This window comes from Pleurodeles waltl, chromosome 1_2 (assembly GCF_031143425.1).
Source record: "Pleurodeles waltl isolate 20211129_DDA chromosome 1_2, aPleWal1.hap1.20221129, whole genome shotgun sequence".
NCBI lineage: Eukaryota > Metazoa > Chordata > Amphibia > Caudata > Salamandridae > Pleurodeles > Pleurodeles waltl.
This window is the reverse complement of record NC_090437.1, coordinates 201,645,719-201,659,230: the sequence shown is the minus strand read 5'-3', so window position 1 is coordinate 201,659,230 and position 13,512 is coordinate 201,645,719. Positions and strand designations below refer to the sequence as shown.

General features: G+C 43.7%; 1 protein-coding gene across 1 annotated transcript in view; it reads right to left on the bottom strand.

Moving 5' to 3' along the window:
- Nucleotides 1–1,357: 1,357 nt before the first annotated feature.
- LOC138299506 (sulfate anion transporter 1-like) overlaps nt 1,358–13,512 on the bottom strand; it is a 137,834-nt gene continuing 125,679 nt past the window's right edge. The window contains exon 2 of the transcript XR_011204765.1: nt 1,358–1,557. The gene's annotated coding sequence lies outside the window, so the exon portion shown is untranslated. The remainder of the gene's footprint in view (nt 1,558–13,512) is intronic.

Here is a 13,512-nt window from a genome sequence, read left to right as displayed (position 1 = left end):
CAGGTTGGTATGACATTAACAGTACTTTTCATATCAGACATGTAGAAATCTGATCTGTTGAGCACGGCTCATGCCAGATGGGTCCAAATATTTTCAGTCAGGTGCAGTAAAGATGTCGATCGGCATGGTCGGGCAATCATTTTGGAGCTGTTGGGTTTTGGTCCCTCCCAACTCCAGACGTACATGCCCGAAAGGAGACCACCTAGAACAGCTAGCACAAAGCCACCTCGTAGTACGATCTGTGAAAGAGACAAGTATGATCATTCTCGCTAATAATATTTATCAGGTGGTACATGTTCCCACTTGTCCTTCCCTTGTTTCATGATTATTAGGATGGTGTCCCTGCCCTTTGCCGGAGGACAAATTTGGGATTCTACCCACACCTTAGCACCAGGGTTTTTGTCAGTTGAGCCAAAACCTCCCTCCCTGCACACTGTAAAAAGGACTGGGGCAGTCCCCTTTTTCACTATTCCTCCATACACTGGATTTATTAAAATTTGAGCAATTCTATCTCCCGGTTGTATTAACAAGTCAGTGTCTCCACTAATCAAAAGAATAGTTTTTAATCACCTTGGTAGTCTGCATCAATCACTCCACCCAAGACCTGAATACCGACCTGAGTGCCAACCCAGATTGGGGAGCAATCAATCCAAAATGCTCCAGGGGAATCTATATTCCAACTCCTGTTTTAAGAAGTGCCATGTCTCTTGGCTTCAATCGGTAAGTGTTCAAGGCAAGTAGATCAAGATCTGCAGATCCTGGTGTGGCTCGGTAAGGAGCTAAGGCACCTGGTTTTATTTACCAATACATTATGGTATTGGTCACTACATGGGGTTGTATCTGGAACACTGGGGTCAACATTCGCATTAAACGGATCTCTGCATTTGTCAGTGGTCTGTTATTCAAAATTTGGAGGGCTTTGTTTAAATGCTCTCCCCAGTATCTCAAACTTCCATCTGATATTTATCACAATTGGGCTTTCAGTAAGCCGTTCATTCTCTCAATAAGTCCTGCAGCTTGTGGATAATATGGAATATAATAAAATCCACTCAATATTGTATTGTGAGCAATAATCCTGCACCAATTTTCCTTTGAAATGTGACCTGTTGTCACTCTGTACTTGGCAAGGGACTCCGTAATATAACATTAACAAGCCCAGAGTTTTGATGGTCTTAAACTGAGTGACACGTATGCAAGGAATGGCAATCAGGTAACCAGAATAAGTGTCAACTACTGTGCAAGTGTATTGACACCCGCAACTAGTCAGTAGAGGCCCAATGTAATCAATCTGCCACATCTGCCCTGGCAACTTTCCTCTCCCCAACTCACCTTTGACAGTTTGCGGGACATATCTTTGTTGTGTGTGTTGACAAATAGGACACTGCATGATCACAGTTTTTATCAAATCTGGGGAAATGTGTATCCTTCTAATCTCGGCTTACCTGTTAGTGGCTTTCTCTCCTGGATGTCCACATTTTTGGTGGGCCCACTTAGCCCTCCCCAGCAAGTCAGAATCCTGTGTCGCCACTTCTGCCTCTGAGATTGTAGCTTTGTCATCTGCAAGGAAATTAAACCATCATTCTAGTGAGTCGGTGGGACAGTGGGCATCTACATGATACACAGTAACAGTACTTTGCTCTAGCATTTCCCAAATTTCTTGCCACAATTCTTTGCCCGACAACTTCTTGGAATGTATTTGCCAGTTATGTGCATGCCAAGTGGGAAGCCTGGTGGCTAACCCATTGGGGGAAGACCAAGAATCAGTTTAAATCTGACAGGTCACAGGCAATTCTTCAATCACACATAAGCTTTATTCGGCCAACCGACCATCAAAGCAATACAATACAATACAATATAGATATAAATAAACATCATAATATCATAACAAAATTTAAAAAGAATAAAATCCATGTTTGCCCGACTTAGAACAATTTCAAATCATTGTAAATAAAAGATGCGTATGCGCCATGCCGTTACTAAAAACTTGCTTACTGCATAAATTGTCACATTTGAATTATGGCTTTTTAAAATCCTCAATGCTAAAACATATTTCCTTAAGTTCAGTTCCCGACAGATTTTGCGAATCCATTTAAACCTTGGGGTTGAGTAAGCAGGACAAAAAAACATAAAATGTTCTACTGTTTCGGGAGAAGTGCCACATGCAGGACAAATATCAGAGCTTAACTTGGGTCCCCATCTGCTCGTCAAGGCCTTCAAAGGTAATGTTCCGAATCAAAATCTGGCATACAAACTTTTGCCTAGTAAATCAGGTATTGTATCTAGATATAGTTCGAACTCTGGGTACCATTTGAAATCAATAAACAAATTAGTTAAATGACCATTCTACTTTTGGGAAATGTAATTATTACGTATGTGGGACCAGTAAACTCCTTTCAGTGCTTTTACATGGGACTTCACAAGTTGCTGGGGATTCTCCCAAAAGTTCCTCAATCACAGCGTACAAAACCAGCTGGATACGTGTTTGATCCATGGGATGGACATAGAGTTAGGGCTTTTTAACAATTCTAATAAAGAAGACATATATAGCCAGTTCGGGGACTATCCAAAGCCTCACCCAATATAATAGAGGCCGTAGGATAATTAGGTCAGCCATTCGTTTAAACCCTAGGTCTAAAAATAGGGGGGTTAATGGGGTGCTAGTAGGGCAAGTACATAAAGCCCGTGCAAAGCTATTCTCAATTTTGGTTATCCTGCCGCTATCTGACATGCCCCAAATCTCTGCGCCGTAAACAGCAGCACCCTGTGCCTTAGCCACGTAAATCTTTACTGCTGGAGACACAACTTTAGCGATCGTATTCCTATAAAGGCGCAATATGGATGCTGCCCGATGTTGCAAAAGCCCAGCACTCTTGCCAACTTGTTCCTCCCAAAGGAGTGAATCTGTAAGTCTCACACCCAAGTAGTCAATGGAGCTAACCTGGTCCAAAATAGCTCCATCTAACCTAATAGTAAATTTCTTACGAGGGCCAGAGCGAAGCACCATCAATTTCGTTTTCTCGAGTTCAGCTCTAGACCAAAATTCCAGCAGAATGATTTAAATCTGTCCACAAGAATTTGCAAACCCATAGGGGTTTTTGAAATCAATAGAGAGTCATACGCAAAAAGGAGAAAAGGCATTTTCTGATTGACTAGGGTGGAAGCATCATTCTGGCATGTCATTAATTCTTGGACCATCTCGTTGATGAATAAAGAAAACAGAAGTGGTGCAAGCACACATCCCTGACGGACACCTCTTTTAATGGGAAATTTGTTAGTCAATTCACCTTGATTGCCCCATCTTACTTGCACGTATGTGCCTTCATGCATGCGTATCAATAGATGGATAATATCGGGTGGTGCCCCTATTTTGTGTAACACTCCCCAAAGCTTATCTCTTGGGACCAAATCAAAAGCAGAGCGCAGATCAACAAAAGCGACATATAAAGTTTGCTTTGCCAAGACTACGTATTTCCAGTGTAGCACGGACAACCTAAAAGCCTGGTCAACCGTGCTAACTCTGGAGCGGAACCCTGCCTGAAGCGGTGAGAGGATCCGCTGCTCCGTCACCCAGCTCGATAGTCTAACTAGCAGCTGTTTGGCAAAGATTTTTTGTAAGTTGTCGATTAAACTGACCGGTCTGTAATTGATTGGAAGATTTACATTACCCTTTTTATAGATTGGGATAATTTCTGCACCCTTCCACGTCTCAGGGATCTGTCCTCCTTTTGTTATTTTGTTTGACAGTAGGTTAATATACCAGGTCCATATAGATAACTCTGATTTGTAAAGGTCGCCTGGGATTTTATCGGGGCCTGGGGCTTTACCTGACTTCAAAGAGTTGATAGCATCTGCAGTTTCTTCTAAGGAGAAACAAATATAACTCTCAGAGTTATATAGATTCCCATCAGGTAGAGAGGTAGCAAGATTAGCATTTGGTAAAATATGGGGGCCTAATCCCACTTTATCGCAATCAACAGCCCCAGTGGAGATAGTTCCTTCATAAAGGAGAGTGAAGTGCGTCACCCAGGTTTCGGGTTGGATATGGTTCCTTAGATTAGACCTACCCCCTCTCTCATGCTTAGTCAACAGTTCCCAGAAAAGCATATTGTTGTTTGCTTTTGTAGCATCTAACAAATCCTGCCAGATAACATCTTCCCAAGTTTTCTTTGATTGTAAAATTGTCTTTTTATACATACATCTTGCTTGTTTAATCACCCCCGGGGTCCCGGCCTTTATGGCCTTTTTTAGCTCGGTCTTAGCCCTCATACATGCATCATTAAACCATCTACTGTTAGACGACACCCCGTGTTACCGGCTTACCATGGCTGCCTTTTTATAAAAAACACTTTGAAATTTGACCATCATATCTTCGTGAATATCAAGAAGTGGGATGGCTTCAGGCTCAAGGTCTTCGTAAGCTGACAAATTATCTAAAAACACTTGATAAATCTAACGTAGCAAATAGGGGTTTGCCATAACTTTGGGCCACCTCACCTTTGTATTAGCATTGTTTGAAATAGGGGGAGGGACCATTGATGGTTGCGTATTCGAGGTTCTACCAAAGATATTCCAGGAAAGGGTAAGCAGCAGTGGGAAGTGATCACTCTCGCACCTTGAATCTACCCTCATGTCTGGCAGTAACGGCCAAAGACGCACATCCACCAGAAAATAATCAATTACACTGGCCACAGAACCTCGTAGAAATGTCGGTGCAAGGTTTAAATCAGAAGGAGTTCGACCATTGCAAGCCCTAAGGCCAAACTTTAAACATAATGTAGCAAGCTGTGCTGCGACACGAGAGCGTGGACGATGACTATCAGCATCCAATTGTGCAATCCCCCATAATTCGTCCTCTTCCACAGTTAAATCACTAAAAATTGCAGAGGGTTCGAAAGTGCAATTTACATCCCCGGCAATAATTAAATAGGAATTAGTTTGTATGGTGTCTAAAAAGTCAGAAAGTAGAGTTAAAATATGTGATTCTGAACCACGTGCAACAGAACGGGCATCAACGTTGATAAGAGGTATATTAAAATTTTGTTGAAAAGAAATTTGTAAGCCCATCAAGTCGGGACAATCAAATTCTAAAACCTTATAATCACATTGGAGCTTTAAATTTAAAAGAATTAAAAGTCCCCCTTTTGCACGACCGGTTGCTTTCTCTGATGGCTGTGCAGGGATATTAAAAGAGAGAAACCCATCCATACTGGATTGGCCCTTCACCCAGGTTTCTTGGAAAAGACACACATCTTGAGACTTTATGTAGGCAACCCAGTCCACATCATCCAGTTTCCTAGCAAGGCCAGCAAGGTTCCAAGACATAATGGATAACCCATTAGTTCCCTTTGCAGTCCCATCGTTTGAGGGTAGAACATCCTTATGATTCGGCTCATTGACAAGGGTCTTATCTGATTTGTCTATTGTGGATGCCACTAAATTATCCTGATTGACGGCTTTCTGGGCGGAAGACAGTCATACAGGACCATGATGCAAAAATACGCCTTCTTCCCTAGAGCCTCTCTCATTAACATGGGCAATGGGACCAGACGCAGGACCCTGTTTGAGTCAGTTAGATTAGAAACTAGCCTAATGCCTCCTCCTTTTAGCCCCTTGTACTGTCCCTTGCGTGCTACAGAGTCAATAAGTTGGTCTGCCAAGAATTTGTCCAAAAACACAATCGTAATTACATCAAGATTTGACCCAGAGGGGCTCCATCTTTCAGTTTTTAGAATGTCCTTACGTATAACTGAAAGGCATCCCTGACGATTGCGTAGCCAGTGAATAACCTTATTAAGTCTAGACTCTTGGTCCTCAACAGACCTGGATGTCAACTTTGGGACATTAGTTAGGAAAAGAGTGTTGGCTCTGTGCCTAGGACCGATACTATTTGAAGACACATCTAAAGCACTATTCATTCTTCGAGAGGAAAAAATGCAAGCTGGATCCTTAGAGGGGTAAGAAGTGTCTTTCTATTAGTGAGAAAAGGGCTACCCCTGTTCTTTGGTATATTGATAGTAGGATTTTGCCTTGTAGTGGAATGACAGTTCGATGGGGCAAAGAAGCTACCAACAAGGTCTTCCCCGTCCCTTATCTTATCTCCAGTGAGGGAAATACTGTTACCCCCAGTGTATTTATTTTTAGGATGAATAATGTGAGAAGATATGTTACCTTCTGCGGCCCTCCTATAAGATCCAGATCTCTGGGCATGGTAAGTTGGCCCCTCACATATATTAGCATTAGATGTAGCAGAGTCGACTACCAAAATTACACCTGCCCCTTCTGCCTCTGACTTATGACATTTGCATCCCAATTGTTGAGCCGTATTCCCCTGGAGCAGTTTAATTAGCTGCAATACTAGTTTCTTGACTTCATCTACTCTCTGAAGAATTAAAGGCAGATTAGCTACACTGGCAGACGGATCAGAACACATAGCAGTAGTAGTAGGAGGGGAAGTGGCAGCATCAGTAGCTATGACAGCCGTATAGGGGTCGTGGGCCTCAATCAGATCGCTTCCCTCAGTCAGAAGCTCAAAGCGATTTTGTACATGGAATATTAGGGGCCAACCTTATCTCAGGACTCAATGGTAGGGGTATACATTCTATTTCCTTCACGTGCAAAATCCCCTGAGTTTGTGAAGGATTAGAAGTACTGCTACAAGCCACGATGCCCTGTTGAAGTGAGGGAACAGTGGCATTAACAGTAGGTGACTTCCCTGCGCAACTTGTTAAACCCCCAGAAATCGCTGATCGAACTTTTCTGTTCTCAGTGAAAAACTCCAGGATCTTTTTAGGTTGGAGTGGAGGCTTCTTCGGGGGCAAGAGGCCATGAGTACCTAGTTCGCTATTAAGTATAGCCTCCACCTCCTCAAATAGTAGATCAATCTCATCAAGTGATTTTGGTTCCCCTTGAGCAGGCTTAATAGTTAATTTCCTAGGTCGCTTTTTCTGCTTTTTTATACCTTCCAATGGTGCCGGCGGGCCAACAGCCTTTCTTTTCCCCATGATCCGGGAATAACATAACAGGAAGATATGACCTTACTTAGTGACTTCCTTTAAGGGACTAGGCCCGTCCCGACCCGCGCGCGTCCCGCGGGAGACGCAACTCTTTGTAGATGCCGGGAAACTGTAGTCGTATCCGGTCTCTTGGCAACGAGACGCTCCTTCTAGCAGGCGAGCTGTGGCTTAGGCCGAATCAGGTTCCAGGATCTGGATGAAGAAGTAGAGACAGGGCCCAGCCCGGCCTCAATCGGTCGAAGACGGGCGTAGACTGGCCCGGTCTTCGTCCGGGCGCGCCAGCGCGTGTCCCGCGAGGCGGGAGCGCTATTTCAGATTTAAAAGGCTCCTGCCCTTTGATGTAGGAGTCTGTGCTTTCCTCGGCCCCCTGGATCAGCTGTGCGCGTCCCCCGGCAATTCTTGTTTCAGTGCCTGATGTACAGCATACAATTCTGCATGTTGACTACTCTTTGCTTCTCCTGTAGTGGATAGCAACTTCTTGGTGAATGAGTTATAAGACACTGCCTTCCAATGTCTTTTGGCACCCACATACTTGGCTGAACAATCGGTAAGCCATACATGCTTCCTATCCTCAGGGGACAAGGATTCAAATGGCTCACCCCTCCTCACTGGTGACTCTTTTATCTCTGGTAGCTCCTGCACTCATCATCCTGCATGGGGGCCTGTGACACTTGTTCATGCGGGGCTGCTGTCCCTGCTGATCCCACTTGGGCCCTGTCCTGTATGTATCACTTCCACCAAATTATACTGACCTCTTGTGCATACCCTATCAAGTGAGTTTTAGATGAACTCATCACCCACTGCATTATTGGAATCTCAGGTCTCAGAATCACATTATCACCTAGGGTCATTGGCTCAGTATTCACTAAAGCCCAATAACATGCAAGTAACTGTTTCTCAAAGCGAGTATATAGCTCTCCAGCATCTGGTAGCTTTTCGGTCCAGTAACCCAGGGGCACCCTCTTTCTTCCCTATTGTTACCACATACTCCAATGTGCATATTGCTCCAGAACTGGTACATGAGACTCAATGTGTCCTTCCTGCATTGGCCATAAGTCTAAAGCATGCTAAATCACCTCGTTTGCCAAGTCAAATGCACACAGCTGCTGCTCCCCCCATTCAAATTCATGTTTCCTTTTTGTCACTTTGTACAAAGGTGGGCAAAACCTGACTCAAGTGAGGCATATGCTATCTCCAAAAACCAAAAAGTCCAATGAATTGCTGAGTCTCCTCCTTACTACGGGGAGTGGTAAATTCTAGTAACTTTTGTTTTGCCTGCGGCAACACCTCTCTATGTCCCTGCTTCCACTGAATTCCTAGAAACTTCACATTTTTAGAGGGTCCTTGTGTCTTATCTGAATTAATAATACACCCCTTGCTCCGCAAGTGTTCCACAACACTGTCCAACTGAGTCTACATCTATTCTTGTGTCTCTCCCTGAATCATCACATCATCAATATAATGAGGCAATTGCACCACTGGAATGATAGATATTTCATACAGGTGTTCTACTACCAGCTGGTGACAGAAGTTGGGGCTTTGCAAATACCCTTGGCGGAGTCTTAGCATTTGGAATTGTCTGCCGTTCTGCAACACAGCAAATTGCTCCTGACTCTCAGGGGCCAATGGTATAGAAAAGAAAGCATTGGCAATATCAATGGTTGCATACCAGGTCCCTTTATGTTTTTGTATTCTCTCAATCAAAGTGATAGTTTCGGGGACTGCAGCAGTCAAAGGAGGCATATATTTGTTCAAGTTGCCGTAATTTATAGTCATTCTACAGTGCCTATCCTGTTGGCACACAGGCCAGAGAGGATTGTTCCATTCAGTGGTGACTGGAGCCACAACACCAGCCTCCATCAATTCCAGTATAGTCTCACTTATTTCCTCATGCCCTTACGAAATTCGGTATTGTTTCAAATGAACCACCTTGGTTTCTGGGGGCACCTTCACTAGGGATATCTTCAGATGTCCCACCCTTGCTGCTGCCACTGAAATGGATCACTTTGATCCAAACTGATAACAACCATCATCCAAGTACAAAGTCATACCCTTCAGAATGTCATTTCCCAGTATTTACTCTAGGAGAGGCACAATCAAACCAGTATATTCTCTTTTTGGTGTTCTCCCTATGTTCATTTGAACAATAGTCTGCACTGTAGGGGTTTGCTTTCCTCCCAACCTTTTGATGGTGTAGTGCTGACCTGTTAACTTTTTTAGATTTCCATAAGTTAAAGAGTCCTCCATTCTGGTGTCAACTAAGGCTCGAACTCTTTGAACATTTTTGTGCTTCCAGTGTATTTCTAAATCAACATGGGGGTATCACATAGGCTCTCATTATTCTAATCAGACTAATGGATTTTGAGCAGCAGAATCGACTGCGGTGTGGGAGACTGGGTCTGACCCACTACAGGTGAAACCTGTCTCCCCAATCCGGGGTTTGCTCCGGCTGACTAGCAGTGCCTCACCTCTACCCAAGGGCAGGGGTGATTGGGCAGCTGAGCACATGACATCATTGATTTCTTATGAAAACCATGGTCATTCAGGTTTCATCCGTTTGTCTCAGTTACATTAGTCTCATATACACAATGACAAACAGAAGCAGTATATGTTTCAATAAGCTTTTAATGAAGTGACTGCATCTTAGATAGCAAAGCATCAGCTGCAATAACCAGGACAATACAGCATAATAAGATTAAAATTGTGACAAGGAGAGTAAAGCATAGAAATAACGCTACCATGTTGTCGCGAGAGTCATTAGACTAATTCCTATCTAGGCTGTAATAGAGCACATCGTGTTAGACTCTAATTCTGCCCTTCAGGTTCCCCTGGGAAGACATCATCCCTCATATCTGAGTTAAGGCCTGAATTCTGCATTAGCAGCTGTAGCGAAGCCTTCAGCAATCAGCATACAATTGTGGTTCTCTGGCTGGAATCTCCCTCTAACGTATAAGGGACAGCAAAGTGTTTATATAATAAAACATCTGATGTTCTGAGAAAATGTTCGTATGTTAGGATGTGTGTTTTTCCATGAATGTCAGAGACAAAACTGTACCACGTTCACTGGGAACCTATCTTACTGCAGCCTTGAAAGAAGCAGAGTGAGCAAGAATGTTTTACTTGAGAACGTAGTGCTGGCCTAGGCAAAAGCAGCTAGAGAGAACTAAAACAAGACCGCAAAAGTGGCTATTGTGAGAATAGTAAAACAAAGCTGAATAAAATATATCTAGGTTAAAGTGCACAGCAGCAGACCTAGTATGCTAAAATAACGGGCATGAAGCTATAACTAAAATGGCTACACAACTGGGGTCTGTTATCTTTACAAGCCCATCCCTGTACCAGAGCTTAGCTTGTTTCCTAATCTGATTTAAACCTGTCAACTTTTGCCAAAATCAGTTCTGGATACATGGGGCCTGATTCTAACTTTGGAGGACGGTGTTAAACCGTCCCAAAAGTGGCGGATATACCACCTACCGTATTACGAGTTCCATAGGATATAATGGACTCGTAATACGGTAGGTGGTATATCCGCCACTTTTGGGACGGTTTAACACCGTCCTCCAAAGTTAGAATCAGGCCCATGGTCTCTAATCTGCATGGAAATTCCTCTCCTTCCCTGTTTTCGGCAGTTAACCAATCGCTGTCCAAATCTCCTTCATCTTTCCCTCATGAAGAAACATTTTTCTCCTTCTCTGTTCCGTCCGCCTGCATATGTGGCTGGCCCTGATTCACTTACTTATTATCCTGCTTATTCACTTTCCTGCTGCCCGCCTTTCTGTCCAGCCCTCGCTTACGGTACATCTCCCACAAACCTTTGGTTTCTATCCCATCAATCTGCTCCTTGTTGACACCATCCTTCAGTAATGCATCAAAATGTCTCTCCGAGATACTCACTTATTATCTGTGTGACCCTCAGACTTTGAGGCTCTCATAGGTTTTGCCCAGTCTCCAAGCTCTCCAAACTCACTAAATGCCTCCAGTACATCTTTCAATGCCAGCCCTGTCTGATTAATTAGGAGAGTCATTATAACTGCTTGTAAGCTGGAAGAGCAAGGCGAATAATTTTACTTCGCACTGACAGAGTGAGTGGTCTATCTAACAGACGGTGAGCATCACCCAGGAAAATAGCAGTTTTCATTTCTTCCTCCTTAATTCTCTGCATTGCATCTCTTTGAGTTTACCACAGCTTTTTTGGACGTGGAAACCTACCTTGCCTCAATGCGATGCAAGGTAGGCGTTCCCATGCAGAAAATGACTCTATGGCCTTAATGCCATATTTATACTCCTTTGCAAAAATGGTGTACGGGAGGTAGGAGGGGTCAAAAAATGGTGCAAAGCTTGCTTTGCCCCATTCTTTAACATCTGGGTCAGGGCAGTCTTTAGGGCACCTGTGGGCCTATTTCCTTGGTGGAACACCATAGAATAAGCCCACAGGTGCCCTCCCCAGGCCCCAGGGACACCCCCACCCACACCAGAGGGACAGCGGAGGATGGGGGACCCCATCCCAGGTAAGTACAGGTAAGTATTTTATTTTAGGAAATGAACCCCATACACAGCACAGGGTGCAATGGTCATGCCAGGGGACCCTGGTCCCCTGTGCTGGCCATTGGGGTGGTGGGCATGATTCCTGTCTTTTCTAAGACAGAAGTCATGTGGTATGGATGGTTTTGCATCAGAAAATGACTCTAGGCAGGTTAGTCATTTTTTTGCACTCTAACCTGCCTAACCTAATTTTTTGGTGCAAAACACCATTCTTCCATACTGCCAGCCCCACCCAACTGTCACTTTTTTTTTTACACTACCCTACCCTTTGCACTGGCTTGCACCATCCCAGAAATATAGTGCCCAGCTGGTGCACAGAATGGTGCAAGCTGGTGCTAAACTTTTTGGTGCAAAACTGTGTTAGTGCAGTTTTGCCCCAAAAAGTATAAATCAGGGCCCTTGTCTGTGTAATGAATTTATTAAGGCATTTTCTAGGTTTCAAGTGAGGGCATACAAAAATATAAATGTGAGCATGTACTTGAATGCAACAAAACACGTGCAGATACTAAAATAATCACAGCAGTTGAATTATAATAAGGAGAAAAGAGTGCAGTATATCAACAATGAATATGTATGCAGTGAATATATCTATGCATGCACACAGCAAAGGTAGATAATTAAGAATTAAGAATGCATCACCATGGAGATCGAATCCAATATCATCCTTGTCCTTGCCAACATCAAGCTGTGGAAACCTGGACAGCTGAGAGAGGAGAAATATTCACCAATGGGACTCTAATTTTTTGAACAGTTTTTCCACCCTCAAAAATGAGTTCCTTCTGCCTTAGTGCCAAGATTCCCCACTTTATATACCTTAAACTAACCCAACGGGAAGGTTCTGGTAATCTTCCCCCTCCCTGTGAGTAAGTTGTGAAATTCAAGCGCTGGCTGTACTTGGTTCGTGTTGAAAACACACAAAAAATTCGCCAGATCCCGAAGTGCATTTCCAAGACCTCACCGTACCCTTCTCTGCTATAAACATTCTCATCCTGGTGCACTGTTATCAACGTCACATCCCCAACGATATCTTCCCTTCTCTGGTGAGAAGAGTGGAAACACTTTCAATGTAGAAAACAAGCTGTGCGTGGAAAAGTACCTGCACCACCGATGTGGCAGCATTTGAAGCTAAGCTAAGCACAAAATGGAGTCAGTGGTCAAGATGGAATCAGTGGTTAAATACAGATGGCATTACAAAGACTTGGCAACTGATAGCGTTCCTGCAATAATTAAATTGTAGCTGCCACATCTGCATGGGCAGAAGCAACCCCTTCATGTGCTGATTTTATTGGATCTAATATTTTGTCTTGATTGGGGATCAAACAAATATTTGTCAGGATACACCTTTGCCAAAGGCTTGATGTCAGCCGAACCTCTTACAGCAGCCACTGTTTCAACATCCAACCTTGTCCTAGAATGTGTAATCACAGCAACAGAAGCTGTGGATACTGCTGACTTGGCTGCTTCATCAGCCAAAGTGTTACCTGCAATGTGCCTTCCTACACGTTAATAGCCCATTGTATGTACTACGTGGGTATTTGGTAGCATCTCCTTTAAATCTCCTACCTTCCCCCTCAGACTTCTGTGTTTGATGGTCTTCTCTTTTGAATCTCTGAACCCATTCTGGTGCATTAATAAAATACAAATCTCACACACAATGTCAGAGGTTCAGGATCCATTTGTTCCAGGGCCAATATTAGAGCCTTAAGCTCTGCTAGTTTTACCATGCAGTTCCCTAAGGTCTGCATGTATGTTTTCTGAGGGTGGAACTTGTCATCTATCATGCAGCCATTCACAGCTGCACAAGGCGGGGGAGTATTGTTGTTTAGTGCCTACTGCTGGTTGTGGTAAACCATCAGTGTAAATAATCATTTGGTATTGCTCAAGAGACAAAGGCCCTTATCACAGGTTTTGCGGTACCCGGACCACCATGTTGGTGGTGACAGTCGCACCATTGACG